The following is a 16,425-nucleotide window of genomic DNA, read 5'->3' on the forward strand; positions in this document are numbered from 1 at the left end:
TTCTGCAGATGTGAAATGCTGTGGTGGGATCTCTCTAGAACTGCAACATCTATGCGGTAAGTGTAGTAGCAGCTTTAGTAACTGGTGAGTCCTTACTCCGCATCAGGGAATACAGATGCCGCAGAGAACCTCCTTGAGGGCAACAGGTTTGGAAAGGCTTTTCTTTGTAGCGGGTCCCTCCTTTCCTGCCAGGGGATCCACCACAAGGAAAAGTGCTCCGTGTTAGGAGTGTGGGCATGCTTTCATGTATTGTGGCCTTATTTTACATCAGAGAATCCACATAAACGAGAGACTGCATAGATGTGGTGACTGTGAGGAGGCCTTCATTCAGCACAGAACCTCAACGAACTGTACGTGAAGGAAATGGGAACACCTTGGCCCAGAAGTCAGGACCGACTGCACCAGAGAGTCTACGCAGGAGGGAGATCTTGTCAGCGGGATGAATGTGGGCATGCTTTGCATGGAATCACCAGCTTTATCATTCAGCAGTGGAGAATTTGCACTAAAGAGAAACCCAGACAGTGTGAGGAGTATGGAAGTCTTCAGGGTGGTTCCACCTTGGTAAACATCAGTGAATCCGTATGAGAGAGGTTCTTATAAATGGCAGGATCACAGGAAGTTGTATGGGCAGAGACCAAGTCTCAACGACAGAATCTCCACAGTATTGAAAAATTAATTTAATGTAAGTGCACAGGTTCCATTCCCCATGGAATGGGTATTCTTAATTGCCCAATTTGGCCAATAAAAACATTCAGTGGATGCCTCACGTCAAGAAAAGGAAAGGTCAGAGTTCTTTCTTGCTATCTAGAGGAGTCTGTAGATGTGAGCAACCAGGAATTTTGAAATGAGCTGCTCACCTGCATGTCAGGACTTGGGACACTGTCTCCTGCGTGACAGTGCACACTGGGGACATGTTTCTCCCAGGTCTGCTCTTCTCAGAGCTTCATTCAACAAGAGCAGATTACTGTCTACTGTGGTCATTTTATTTTACTTGTTTATGGGCTGAATAGGTTTGTGTCTGTACCCCAGGACACACAAATCACATTTAAAAAGTTTCAGTACATGTAATGAAGAACCACGTCATTAATTTGTTGGATGCTCCCCTAAATTTGGGACTGCTTCTGTGTTCTCCAGCATAAGGCCATGCAAGTATCCTTCAGAGTATATATTTTCCAGCTTTGGTTTAATTGATGTTGTTTTTAAGATAGTGAAATTGAGGGGCGCCTGGGTGGCGCAGTCGGTTAAGCGTCCGACTTCAGCCAGGTCACGATCTCGCGGTCCGTGAGTTCGAGCCCCGCGTCGGGCTCTGGGCTGATGGCTCGGAGCCTGGAGCCTGTTTCCGATTCTGTGTCTCCCTCTCTCTCTGCCCCTCCCCCGTTCATGCTCTGTCTCTCTGTCCCAAAAATAAACATTGAAAAAAAAAAAAAAGATAGTGAAATTGAGAAATAATGATGAAGATATTTCCCCTTATAGATAATACATTATATAATGTGAAAGCTAATACTTTATGTAACTTGCTTATTATCCTTTTCAGTTCTGAAACAAACTAAAAGGGGAAAAGATGTTTAGAAGCTTTTCAGCAAGTTGTTAATATAGCCCAATCTCTATGAGAGAGAATGAGGCTTATGTATTTTATACTAGGTTACTAAATACAGGAATACTTAGGAATATAGGAATTTAGGAATTCCTAAATATAGGAATAAATATAGATTTTAAAACTTTGCAATGATTATTTCAGAATTCTGAGTGTATTTGCTGTACATCCCTATTTTTTTTTTTTTTGCATAGGTATTACAGTCCATTTAGAAGATGGACTGCATTCTATAAAAGGTCTTTTTAGCATCTATAGAAATCACATTTTTTTAAATTATTTTTTAACTTCATTATTATATTATGTGCAAGGATTTTCTAATATTGAACCAACATTGCATTCCTGCAATAAGTCCTGCTTAGTCATGGTGTATTCTTTTCTTAATGTGTTAATGAGTTTGACTGCTAATATTTTATTTACTCCATTTTCTTCAATGTTTATATGAAATTTGTCTGTAATTTTCTTTGTTCTATATTTTTCAGGTTTAGGTTTCAACATTTTATAAATTTTTAAAAACTGTTTCATTTATTTTTGAGAGAGAGAGAGACGGAGTGCAAGCAGGGGAGGGGGAGAGAGAAAGGGGAAGAATTCAAAGCAGGCTCTAGACTCCCAGCTGTCAGCACAGAGCCGGACGCGGGGCTTGAACCCACAAGCCATGAGATCATGACCTGAGCTGAAGCCAGATGCTTAACCAAGTGAGCCACCCAGGCACCCCTAGGTTTCAACATTTTAACTGCATTTTAAAAGTAATTACATTTTTGTTCATTGTTAATACTCTAGAACAATTTATAGAGCATTGGAATTAGCTAGTCTCTGAAGTTTGAATTCTGATGTAAAACCATCTGGGCTGAGTGCTTTTCTGTGGGATAGTTCCTTGGTAACCTTCTCTGTTTCTTCTATTAAAAAATAGTCTGTTTGGAGGGCACCTGGGCGGCTCAGTCAGCTGGGCATCTGACTTCAGCTCAGGTCATGATCTTGTGGTTCGTGGGTTTGAGCCCCACATCAGGCTCTATGGCACAGAGCCTGGAGCCTGCTTTAGATCCTGTGTCTCCCTCTCTCTCTCTGCCCTCCCCCACTCATTCTCTGTGTCTCTCTCTCAAAAATGAATAAATGTTAAAAATAAATAAATAAAAAGCCCTTTTGGGCTTTCTATTTATAATGGGGGTCAATTTTGGTGATCTAATATTTGCCTAGAAAATTATCCATTTCATCTATATTTTAAAATTTATTTGCCTCGAATCTGCAATATAATCAGTTATAACTTTTTAAATAGCTTTATTGAGGGAAACTGATGTACAGTAAACTGCAAAGGTATACAGTTGCACATATGTTTTAACATGTACACACCTGTGAAATGATCACCACAATCAATATAACGAACAGATCACCCAAAAAAGTTGCCTTGTGTGTCTTGGGAATTCCTCCCTTCCACACTTCCCTGCGCCCTGCCGTCATCTCCAGACAATCTCTGCTAGAAATTCCTATCAATTATTATAAATTTGCATTTTTTAGAATTATGTATGGCTGGAATACAGTATGTTCCTTCCTTTTTTAGGCTTCTTTCATTCAGCATAATTATTTTGATATTCATCCATGTTGCATATATCAATAATCCATTCTTTTTATTGTTGAGTATTTCATTGTATGGATACACCAGTTTGTTTATACAGTTACCCTTTGATGGACATTTGGGTTATTTCCATTTGGGGGCTCCTAAAATGAAGTTGGTATAAACATTTGTGTACAAGTCTTTGTATAGACATATGCTTTCATTTGTTTTCAGTAAATACCTAGGAGTGGGATGGTTGGATCTACGGGATGAGAATATTTTTAACTTTTAAAGAAACTCAAATTGTTTTCTAGTGTCTGTCCTCTTTCACACCCGTACCAGCAGCACACGAGCTTTCCTTTACTACACATTCTTCTAATACTTGGTAAGGTCGGTCTTTCATTTCACACGTTCTAATAGGTGTGCAGTAGCACCTTATTGTAATTGTGATTTGCATTTCCTAATGACTAAAGATATTGAGCATCTTTTCATGGGAGCATTTGTCGTTCCTATAAAGCCTTTTCCTGAAGTATCTGTTCAAGTTTTTGCCCATTTTTCCCCTTCTCTAAGAAGTAGCATTTTGTCAGTCAGCTTTGATAGGTGTATTGTGCTGGGTCAGCCATTTGTTAAATGCAAAAGTGAGGTAGACAAATATGACCTTCTAACCTCTAGGGAACTTACTAATTGGGAAGACAGAACTTTATACCCCAAGAATACCTATGGAGCTACTGCCATCACATAGAAATGACCAACTACCCCTCACTCCATACATCCCTTCATGATGCAGTTTTCTTCACTGGTCTGTAGGTATGAAAGAAATCCATGATCTGGAGCCCTGGCAGTTTATTCATAGTTTCATTCTACTGGGGCACCTGGGTGGCTCAATCAGTTGAGCATCTGACTCTTGATTTCAGCTCAGGTCATGATCTCCCGGTTTGTGGGATCGAGTCCCACGTCGGGCTCTGCACTGAGCACATAGCCTTCTTAGGAATCTCTCTCTCCTCTCTCTCTGCCCCCCCTCCCCCGCTTATGCACTCTCTGTCTGTCTCTCTCTCTCTCAAAATAAATAAACTTTAAAAAATAGTTTCATTCCACTGCTTTTACCCTACAAGGGCAATGCTGTCAGCCATAACAGAAGAGGTAGAGTGGTGACACATCATTAGACTTCATGCTAAAAATGAAGTAACTTAGGGGCGCCTAGGTGGCTCAGTCGAAGTGCCTTACTATTGGTTTCAGCTCAAGTCATGATCTTATGGTTCATGAGTTTGAGCCCTGCATTGGGCTCTGTGCTGACAGCAAGGAGCCTGCTTGGGATTCTCTCTCTCCCTCTCTCTCTCTCTCTGCCCCTCCCCCACTCACTCTCTCAAATAAACTTAAAACAATTTTTTTTTCTAATGAGGTAACTTAGATTTAATATGGACTACTAGAATCTGAAAGGTCAGGAAAAAGGGGCTGCTTGGACTGCTTCAGTGGAGTTGCCACGAGATGTGGGTGGGAAAAGACTATATGAAGAAGGTCTTTTATGAGTGTTTTCAAATGTCTTCTCAACCTGAGTGATTTTGTCCCCTGGGAGTCATTTGACCATATCAAGAGACTTGTTTCACAGCTGGCAGGAAGGTGGGGGGTCAGTGTTGGGGGAGGTGAGTTAGTGGTTGGGAGGGGAGAGGAAGGAGATACTGGAATCTAGTGGGTGGAGGTCAGGGATACTGCTGATCTACAATGCACAGGACAGCCCCTCACGACAAAATTATTCAGCCCAAAATGTAAATAGTGCTGAAGTTGAGAGATTTGTTGAAAAGAAGAAAACTGGCAAGAAATGGAAGTAGGAAACATGTTTTCTTGGTTTAAATTCTGGAACGTTTCTGAGCTTGCTTGCTTTTTTTTTTTTTTTTTTTAATGTTTATTTTATTTTTGCGAGAGAGAGCAGGGGAGAGGGGCAGAGAGACAGGAACACAGAGGATTCAAAGCTGACTCTGCGAAGATAGCAGAGAGCCCAATGTGGGGCTGGAACTCACTAACCTGAGATCATGACCTAAGCCAAAGTCAGATGCTTAACTGATTGAGCCACCCAGACACCCCAAGACTAGCTTTTTAAATGTACTACCTGATTCCTTAGGCTGTATTCTCTCAACCAGGAAATGAAACGCTGAAATCGTCATCCTTTGACTCAGGTCCCCACCAGTATTGAATTTAATACCCTACAAAGTTTTTCTGTGGGAAGTTTGTTTTCTCAGCAGGGTATATTAACAGAAAGAAGGGGGGAGAAAGGAGAAAGAACCAGGAGGAGGAAGAACAATCAACGGGGCTGCCCACTCATATTTCCTACGAGCAAGGCACTTCTTTTGGATCTTGCATGTTCATTGGCTGGTCCCTGATCAAAGGCAGGACAGATAAGTAGCAGGCCGGTAGGGGTAAGGCGCTATTTTTATCTAGCAAGTACTCACAAAGCACTTATTTGCTAAAGGACCATATAGAACAAGCCTGGTCAAGTGGGCAAACAACCCTATAAGGAAAGCGTCTGAACCTTACAGACGGACTTGGGCCCCCACAGTCCGCGGGAGGAAGGGGTGCAGAGCGCCAGCTTCGGCAGGGAAAGGGAAGGCGAGCCTGGAGAACCGCACCCCGTGGCCCGCTAGGCCCAGCCAGCCGCTCCCTACGTCGTCCTCAGGACAACCATCGAGTTAGGGACCTTCATGCCATCCTAGAGCGGCCCGGAAGCGCATCCGGCAGACGCAAAGCGCGGCGGCTCCCGCGGTGGCCGGATGTGCGCCGCGGTAGCTCTTCTCGGTTGCGGTCTTCTGCAGGTAGGGCTGGGAGCCCCGGGAGGGCGCGGAGTTGGGGGTCGGGCCCGGGGAGGCCTCCATCGTCCTTCCCTCCTGGCCCCTCCCCGACGGCCCCGCGCTGAGGTCGGCCCGGGGCGGGACCGCGCGTGGTGGCTGGGGAGCCGCGGCAGGGCCTTTGGGAGGCTTCGGCCACGGGTGGAGGGTCCGGGCCCCGCTCCGTGGCCTGCGGGACTCAGGGGTCACCTCAGGGAGGCCTGTCCTACGTGCATCCCGACTGCTCTTCATACAGCTCCTGCTGCTTCATGTCCTCTATAACCCGCTCTTCGTTTTCGTCTGTTGCTTATTGCCTCACAGCCAACTCACTCCCACCCCGACATGGGTCTGAGCCCCCGACGGCAGAGATTCGTGTCTGTTTTTAAGTCGTGAGTAAGAAATGTAAATTGCCCAGAACCGTGCCTGGCGGGAGTTAACAACTGTACGTGTCGACTGTTATTATTTTGTTCAGGCAGCATCTGGGGCGCCTAAAACAGGCCTGGGACATAGTAGGAACTCAGTGTTTCTCGAATGAATGAATGAATGAATGAATGAATGAATGAATGAGGTTCTTGCCAGAACCTTATGACAAAGAAAGGAAACAGATTTTCTGTGATTAGTTAAGCTGTGTCAGTAAATGCTTCTGAGTAGGGCACTGAGCTGGACGCTGGAGGTAGAGATTCTTAGCAGAGAGAGGCTTTTAGGGCAACAGGGAAAAAAGGAGAGCTAATTGTATGTATGTATAACATAGATAGCAAAGAACCACATGGCTAGCAGTGACAGAAAGTGCTAATGTAATCATTTTTGCCTCTCACCAGTAGGCACTCTGGGTTGTTTTATTATACTAATTTTTACCCAGCATCCAATTTCAGCATCACAAACATCAGTGGCCAAATGACTTGAGGTTATATTGGATTTTTCAGGGAATACAGAGCTAAAAAACACAGCACTCTGTTCCCTGGAAATAATGCAGTTAGAAATTAAAATGTGAAATGAAAAGGAAAATGGAGTGTTTGTGATCTCATTGAGAATGCTTTAGCTCACATGCTTCACTCTTAGGTTGTTTTTGTTTGCTGGGAATTTTTGCTGGTTGGTTGTTTCGGGTTTTGTAGGAGTCGTTGGGAGTTACTTGGATATCAGATCTGGGATATTTGCTATTGGACTTGGAATGAGACAAATGGGATTAACAATTTTCTGTTTTCTGACATTTTAGCTACTCCATTTTCATGTTCTTCACATTTTTAGTGTTACTAGCAAAAGATGGAATTCAACATACTTAGAGTCCTTAATCACTTAACACATCTTTTGGGGAAGGTACAAAACATTAATTATACAGGATTATTGCCAGGACATAACCTTTTCTATTAACAGAAATCCAATCACTCTGAGGCATCCACTGAATAACTTGAGGGTTTAAAAGATATATGTACCAACTAAATTGTACATATTCAAATAAGGAAGTATAATTTAGCCGAATAATCAGTCATTAATATCATTTAAAATTTACATCTCCAAAAATGTATATATTTGGGGGCCTGGATAGCAACGTGTTTTACTTTCTAACTCTGTATGGGTAAAACCTCCCCGAGAAGATGGCTTTTGGGGCAGAAGACATAATCCTTGTTGGTGTCCCTTGTAGTCAGGTCATGATCTTGAGGTCCATGAGTTCAAACCCTGCGTCGGGCTCTGTGCTGACAGCTCAGAGCCTGGAGCCTGCTTCTGTTTCTGTGTTTCCCTCTCTCTCTGCCCCTCCCCCATTCACGCTCCGTCTCTCTCTGCCTTTCAAAAATGAATACATGTTAAAAAAAAATTTTTTTAAATTCTATTTCCCTCAAAATGCATGCCTATGTAGGTATAGGAGGCCAACACTCACAATGACACCTTTTAACTCTTGCCCTGCTTTTACTCCTTGAAGGGCAGCCATCTTGCTCACTTAGTAACTATCTGCCTTTTTCACCCCCCTTTTCCCCTTTATTCCCTCCTCCATCTAGTTTTCCTAAATGATAGTCCTCCCTGCAATCTACAGCTACTTTCTTCCTTTCAGTTAATTGGCCAAAGTAGTGAAAGGCATATGAATTTTGGAGTTAGAGACCTATGTTTAAGTAAAAAAACTTTAGTTTCTTCCTTTTTTCTTGCATATATCACTGAACTATTCTGAACTTCAGTTTCCTCATTTGTAAACAGATTATATAATACCTAAATTGGCCACTTGTAGGAATTAAAGCATCAATATAAGCATCATAAATGTAAGCCCAGCACAGTACCTGGCATACAGAGGATAGTCACTAAATACTAGTACTTGTCTCTTCACCTACTTTCCTCCCCATTAGATGTCTAGTAGCACCCAACCTTTACCAATGACCATTTCTTTACATGCTTATCTAAAGGCCATTTAAGTCAAATCCATCTTTGGCTCCCTACTCTCTAAAATAACCCAAACTTTCCAGATTCCCCTTTTAAGTAGGTTGGATTACGCCCTCCCCCCTCTTTTTAAAGTTTATTTATTCATTTTTGAGAGAGAGAGAGAGAGCACACATGAGCCGGGGAGGGGCAGAGAGAGAGGGAGACAGAGAATCCCAAGCAGGCTCTGAGCTGTCAGTGCAGAATCCAACATGGGGCTCAAACTCCCCAAACCGCAAGATCATGCATGCCCTGAGCCGAATTCGGCCACTTAACCGACTGAGCCACTCAGGTGCCCCAGATTACAGCCCCTTTAAGTGCTCTTTTAGGAACTAGAAATTCCTCCCACATAATAGAGCGTATCCAGTGTTAGAGATGTTTCTTAAAAACACTGCATATCCCAGTGCAATCTCTGTCAAAACACTAACAGCATTTTCACAGAGCTAGAATAAATAGTTCTAAAATTTGTATGGAATCACAAAGGATGCTGAAAAGCCATAACAAACTTGAAAAAAAAAAAGCTGGAGGCGTCACAATTCTGGACTTCAAGTTATATAAACAAAGCTATAGTAATCAAAACAGTATGGTACTGGCACAAAAATAGACACATAGACCAATAGAACAGAATAGAAAATCTAGAAATGAAGCCACAACTATATGGTCAATTAATCTTTAACAAAGCAGGAAAGACTATCCAATGGGAAAAAGTCTATTCAACAAATAGTGCTGGGAACACTGGACAGCAACATGCAAAAGAATGAAACCAGACCACTTTCTTACATCATACACAAAAATAAATTCAAAATGGATTAAAGACCTGGGGCTCCTGGATGGCTCGGTTGAGTGTCCAACTTCGTCTCAGGTCATGATCTCATGGTTCGTGAGTTTGAGCCACATGTCAGGCTCTGTGCTGACAGTTCAGAGCCTGGAGCCTGCTTTGGGTTTGGTGTCTCCCTCTTTCTTCTGCTCCCTCACTTGTTCGTTCTCTCTCTCTCTCTCTCTCTCTCTCTCTCAAAAATAAACTTAAAAAATTTTTTTAATTAAAAAAATGGATTAAAGACCTAAAATGTGAGACAGGAAACCATCAGAATCCTAGAAGAGAACACAGGCAGTAACCTCTTTAACATAAGCTGTAGCAACTTCTTTCTAGATATGTTTCCTGAGGCAAGGGAAACAAAAGCAAAACTAAACTATGGACACTTAAAAGAAAAAGCTTCTGCACGGCAAAGCAAACAGTCAATGAAACTAAAAGGGAACCTATGGAATGGGATAATATATTTGCAAATGACATATCTGATAAAGGGTTAGTATCCAAAATACAGAGAGAACTTTTAAAACCCAACACCCAGAAAATAAATAAGCCAGTTTAAAAAATGGGCAGAAGATATGAGTAGGGAAAAAAAAAAAAAGGTGCCTGGGTGGCTCAGTTGGTTAAGCGTCTAACTCTTGATCTCAGCTCAGGTCTTGATTTCAGAGTCATGAGTTCAAGACCTGACCTGCCTTGGGCTTCACACTGGGCATGGAGCCTACTTTAAAGAAAAAGTGGGGTGGGGAGACGTGAATAGACATTTATCCAAAGAAGACATACAGATGGCCAACAGACACATGAAAACATGTTCATCGTCCCTTACCGTCAGGGAAATGAAAATCAAAACTACAGTGAGCTATCACCTCACATCTGTCAGAATGGCTAAAGTCAACAACACAAGAAACAACAGATGTTGGCAACAATGTGGAGAAAAGGGAACCCTCTTGCACTGCTGGTGGGAATGCAAACTGGTGCAGCCACTCTGAAAAACAGTATGGAGGTTCCTCAAAAAGTTAAAAATAGAACTACCTGTACCATGCAGCAATTTGCTGGAAGGTATTTATCCAAAGAATATAAAAATGCTAATTCAAAGGGATACATGCACCCTGATGTTTATAGCAGCATTATATACAGTAGCCAAATTTTGGAAATAGCCCAAGTGTCCATCGACTGAAGAATGGATAAAGATGTAGTATGTATATGTGTGTGTGTGTGTGTGTGTGTGTGTGTGTGTGTGTGTGTGTGTGTATATGTATGTTACTCAACCATAAAAAAGAATGAAGTCTTGCCATTTGCAATGATGGATGGAACTAGAGAGGATTATACTAAGTGAAATAAGTCAGAGAAAGACAAATATATGATTTCACTCATGTGGAATTTAAGAAACAAAACAAACGAGCAAAGAGGGAAAAGAGAGGCAAACCAAGAAATAGACTCAACTGTAGAAAACAAACTGATGGTCACCAGAGGGGAGCTGAGTGGGGGGGATGGGCTAAATGGGTGATGGGGATTAAGGAGGGCACTTTGTTGTGATGAGCACTGGGTGTTGTATGGAAATGTTGAATCATAATATTGTACACCTAAAACTATATTACACTGTGTTAACAAACTGGAATTTAAATAAAAACTTCCAAAAAAAAAAAGGACATTGGCAGATCCCTATAGGTTAATCACGGAACAGACTCTTAGGGTTTTGGAGCAAAGCCATGCCATTCTTGTCAAATAGTTATTCTCTTTCTGAGAAACAGCTATTGGCTTGCTACTGGACCTTACTAGAGAATAAATGTTTGGCCACAGACCACTAAGTTGTCATGTAACCTGATCTGTTCAACATGAATTGGATGTTATCCGATATACCAAGCCTTAAAATTGGGCACGCACAGCAGCTTCATTATTAAATGGAAGTTGTATACATATGGTCAGGCCTGAGCAGTCTTGCGGACAAATGTAAGTTGCATGAGGAAGTGACCCAAGTACTCAAGACCTTTACTCTTGTTGCATTACTTCTCTATTTGCCTGAACCTATAGCCTCATGAGGAGTTCTCTATGACCCGTTGAAGGAGTAAGAAAACAACTTGGGCCTGGTTTATGGATGAATCTGCATGACATCTACAAAAGTAGACCATTGCAGCACTATAGGCCTGCTCTGGGGTGGACAGTCTAGAACAGTGATAAAAGGAAGTCCCCCAGGAGACCTAACTTCAAGCAGTGCCCCTGGTTGTTTATTTTGTTTAGGAGAGAGATGGCCAGAAGTAGGAGTCTAACAATTTTGGGTTGGGGTTCTTGGTTTGGCTGAAATGTTCAAGGAACCATTAGAAGGAGGTCTGGGGAAAACTGAATAGACCTCTCCAAATGAGCAAGAACATGAAGTTACACATGTACCGTTAAGTGTTTCACCAAAGGGTGACCTCAGCAGAGGATTTTAATAATTGGGTGGGTAGGGTGACCTGTGTCATAGTTGTCAGCCTCTTTCCGTAGATGCTCCTGTCGTTGCTTAATGGGATCCTGAACAAAGTGGCCATGGATGCAGGGATTGAGTTTATGCATGGGCTCACTTCCACTCACCAAGGCCAACCTTGTTAGAGCCACTGCTGAGTAATCTATGTGTCAACAACAGAAACCGACACTAAACTCTCAGGATGCATCATTTCTCGGTGTGATCAGCCAGCTACTTAAGTACACTCAACTGCTTCCACCATGAAAGGGAAGTGTTTTGTTCACACTGGAATAGACACTTACTCTGGATATGGATTTGCCTTCCTGGCCTGCAGTGCTTCTGCCGAAGCTGCCTTCTGTGCACTTACAGAATGTCTTATCCACCATCATGGTATTCCACACAGTGTCACTTCTTTTCTTTTTTTTTCTTTTTTAATTTTTTTTTTAATGTTTGTTTATTTTTGAGAGAGAGACAGAGTGTGAGTGGGGGAGGAGCAGAGAGAGAGGGAGACACAGAATCCGAAGCAGAATCCAGTCTCTGAGCTATCAGCACAGAGCCTGATTCAGGGCTTGAACTCATGAACTGCGAGATCACGACCTGAGCTGAAGCCAGATACTTACCAACTGAGCCACCCATTTGCCCCACACAGCGTCACTTCTGACCTGGGAACCCATTTCATAGCAAGTGAAGTGGGCACTGGGACTGTGTTCATGGATCTCCCTGGTCTTACCATAGTCCTCATCATCCTGAAGCACGTGGCTTGATAAAACAGTAAAATGGCATTTTAAAGCCTCAATTATGGCTCAGCTAAGTGGACATGCTTTGCAGAATTGGTATTGTTTTCCAGGATGCGATATATGCTCTAAATCAACATCTAATATATGATTCTATTTCTCCCATAGGGAGGGTCAAAAAGTCCAGAAATCAAGGGGTGGAAATAGAAGATACTTCACTCACTCTACCCCTACCAGAAATGCACTAGCAAAATTTTTATTTCTGATACTGACCTTAGTTTCTGCTGGTCTAGGGAGGAATGCTCGCCTAGAAGACACCACCTGGCACTACAAGGATTCCATTGACTGGAAGTTGAGACTGATAGCTGGCCACAATGTCCCTGAGTCAACAAAGTGTCACTAGACTGGCTGAGGTGACTGATCACCCCAAGGGGAAAGTGGGTTGGTACTAGACAATGAGGAATAAGGAGGAATCCAGAAGTTTCTGGGCATATTTTAGTGCTATACCACCTGTGGTTAACGTCGGTGGATGACTATGACAACCCAGCACGGGCCTCAGTCTCTTTGGGAATGAAGGCTTGGGTCACTCCACGAGGCAGAGAACCACAAGCAGCTGAGGTGATTGCTGGGTCAATGGGAACATGGAATGGATAGTGAAAGAAGGTTGTTACAAATAACAGTTAAGACCATGTGACTAGTTGCAAAAAAAAGCACAGTGGTAGTTATGACTTTCTTGTTTTGCTATGAATGTTTATGTGTATCAACCAGATTTTTTGTTGTCTCTCCTTATCATTTAACATCTGTTGCTGGTAACATGTCGATATAAAGTTAACTTTATACCTCAGTATTTGGGTTATGGGGTTTCAAAAGGAGTGAATCAGGTAGGAGATGAATGAACATCAGCAAAGACAAAAAAAAAAAAAGTAGGGGAGGGGTAAGGAGAGGGAGAGGGACTTTGTATTGTTTCTTGAGGACAGAGTGTGGTGATGGTTCTATGAGGATTCCAGTATCGTTTAGACGGAAGTGCAGTTTTGTAACTGTCTTTATTAGGCGACTAAGTATGGTTAAGGAAATGGGTATTGGTACCATGTTGACAGGGGTGGATTTTGATGGCTTATGTTGTGTCAGCTTGGCCAAGCTAAACTACACTCCCCAGAATCCTCTTTCGAGTATGTTGCAATTAGGATGGGCTGCATAGATGGTCCCTTGAGAGTTACCGGGCAGGCAGGAGGCCGCAGCCACTAGGTGGCACACAGGTGCTGTTGCTGAGCCGCTGGCTCACCAGCGTCTCAGGTACCTGGATCTTCCTTCTGGTTGACTCCTGACCCAGCCCTGTGTGTTCAACTCCACACAGGCTCACTTTCCACAGGATACCTTTGTCACAAATGTCAAATGAACAGACACAGGTATTTGCTGGCTTGTGATCTTCCCTTCCTGACTACCTGCTTGTGGGCTTTGGAGCCTCATGAAGGCTGTTTAGCCAGCCCCCCAAAGGCATAAGCCTGTTGATAGGTACACAGATGGTAGTTAGGTAGCTAGACAGATAGCCTCTGTTCTCTGGTTGAACCCTGACTGGTACGGGGAAAATAAGACTCTCTGAACCCAGAGTCTTTGGCCCACGTTCCTTATAAGGTGTTCTTTTTCTTTTCTGGTCATTAAAATTTCTTTGAACATTCAAACCTGGGTTCTTTTTCAGTTTCTTTGTTTCACTTCTACAGCAGGCAAAGTTTTACCAGTGATTTTCAAAAATGAGTGTAAGCAAATCACCTGGGATCCTGTTAAATGTAGGTTCAGTATCTGTAGGTCTGGATCTGAATTTTTAGTAAGTTCCCAGGTGACACTTACATTATCTTTATTCATTTTCTACTGCCATCTTAACAGATTACCACAAACTCAATGGTTTAAAACAACCTAAATTCATTATCTCAGAAGTCCCAGTTAACCCAGCTGGTTTCTCTACTCCAGGTTTCACAAGGGCCAGAATCAAGGTGTCAGCCAGTTGGGTTCTTCCTGGTAGGCACCTGGAAAGAATCTGATTCCAAGTTCATTGGTGGACTTCAATTCGGAACTGGGTTCCCCAAATCCTGATAGAAGAAAGCAAAGAAGATCTGAATGAATGGAGACACACTGTGTTCATGGATTAAAAGACACAACACAGTAGGGATCTGTTCTCCCTACACTGATAATAAATCAGGTTTGATACAGATCCTATCAAATCTTAGCAAGGAGTTTTCGTAGATACAGATAAGCTTCTTCTAAAATTTATATGGAAAGCCAAGGGATCTGGGAAAAACTAAAATATGAAAAAGAATAAAGTAGGAGGAGTCAGTGAGCCTGATGTAAGCTTACCATCCACAGTGGTGCAAACAGAGTTCAGTGCTGTGGACCACAGGTCCACACGGAAATGCCCAACTGATTCTTTGCAAAGGTGCAGAAGCAATTCAGGGGAGAAAGGATAGCCTTTTCAGAAAATGGTGCTGGCACAAATGGATGTCCATAGGTCAAACAGAACAAAAACAGCCTAAATCTCACACCCTATACAAAAATCAGCTCAAAATGAATCATGGATGAAAATATAAGACCAAAACCTATAAACCTTTTAGAAGAAAGCATAGGAAATAATCAGGACCTAGATTTAGGCAAAGATTCTTAGAATTGGTATCAAAAGCATGGTGATTAAAGGAACAATTAATAACTTTTTCTTCACCAAAATTTAAAAGTGTTGTCTGTGACTCTTTCCACCATCTTGGAGCCTGTGGATTCAAGACTCCTGAAACGACAAATATGTCTGGAAGGCTGTGGTCCAAAGCCATTTTTGCTGGCTATAAGTGGGGTCTCCGGAACCAGAGGGAGCACACAGCTCTTCTTAAAATTGAAGGTGTTTATGCTTCAGTACTGAATTCTGTCTAGGCAAGAGATGTGCTTATGTGTACAAAGCAAAGAACACCACAGTGATTCCTGGTGGCAAACAGAATAAAACCAGGGTAATCTGGGTAAAAGTAACTTGTGCTTAGAGAAACAGTGGCATGGGTTGTGACAAATTCCAAAGCAGCCTTCCTCCTAAGGCCACGGGCCACAAAACCTGTGTGATGCTGTACCTCTCACGGATTTAAAGTAACTGAAAAGTAAGAGCACCTGGGTGGCTCAGTCGGTTGGGCGTCCAACTGTGGCTTAGGTCATGATCTCATAGTTTGTGAGTTCAAGCTCCTTGTTGGGCTCTGTGCTGACAGCTCAGAGCCTGGAGCTTGCTTCAGATTCTGTGTCTCCTTCTCTTTCTGCCCCTCCCCTGCTCAAACTCTCTCTCTCTTTCTCTCTCTCTCTCTCAAAAATAAATAAATAAATAAATAAAAATACTACAGTTGACTCTTGAACAATGTGGGGCTTGGGAAAGCAACCCCTGTCCAGTTGAAAATCTGCACATAACTTTTGTCTCCCCCAAAACCTAATTACTAATAGCTTGTTGCCCAGAAGACAAAAATAAAGTCAATTAACATGTATTTTTTGCTATATATAATTATATACTATTTTCTTACATTAAAGTAAATAGAGAAAAGAAAATGTTACTAATAGGAAAAGAAAATATACTGACAGTACTGTATTTATCGAAAAAAATCTGCAAGTAAGTGGACCTGTGCAGTTCAAACCACTGTTGTTCAAGGGTCACTGTTCTTCTGTAATGCTGACTTGCAAAAATTTTTCTCACAAAATTTGACTATCATGAGGGGGAAAAAAGGACAGTCTACAAAGTGTGCTTCAGAAGAGTGATAGGGGTGCCTGGGTGGCTTAGTTGAGTGTCCGACTCTTGATTTCAGCTCAGGTCATGATCCCAGGGTCGTGGGATCAAGCCCCGTGTTGGACTACGTGCTGAGCATGGTGCCTGCTATGTCCCTCTCCCCTGCTCACACTCTCTCTTTCTAAAATTAAAAAAAAAAAAAAATTTTTAATATTAAGGAAAGTAGATAGCCTCATGAATTAACTTCGTGGCTAAAATTCTCATCGTGAATAATTAAGGAGATGGTACCACATTGATCACATGGAAATTAATATTTAAGACCAAGACGGTCCCACATTAATAATGGAATTTTGAAGC

At 42.3% G+C, this 16,425-nt stretch overlaps 1 long non-coding RNA gene across 1 annotated transcript; it reads left to right on the top strand.

Annotated features, from left to right (window-relative positions):
• Window positions 1–4,115: 4,115 nt before the first annotated feature.
• LOC109500275 lies at window positions 4,116–14,014 on the top strand. The gene is made up of 2 exons (XR_002157951.3): window positions 4,116–5,944; window positions 12,629–14,014. It is a non-coding gene; the product is annotated as an uncharacterized LOC109500275 (long non-coding RNA).
• Window positions 14,015–16,425: the final 2,411 nt, after the last annotated feature.

Source organism: Felis catus, chromosome B2 (genome assembly GCF_018350175.1).
Source record: "Felis catus isolate Fca126 chromosome B2, F.catus_Fca126_mat1.0, whole genome shotgun sequence".
Taxonomy (NCBI): Eukaryota; Metazoa; Chordata; class Mammalia; order Carnivora; family Felidae; genus Felis; species Felis catus.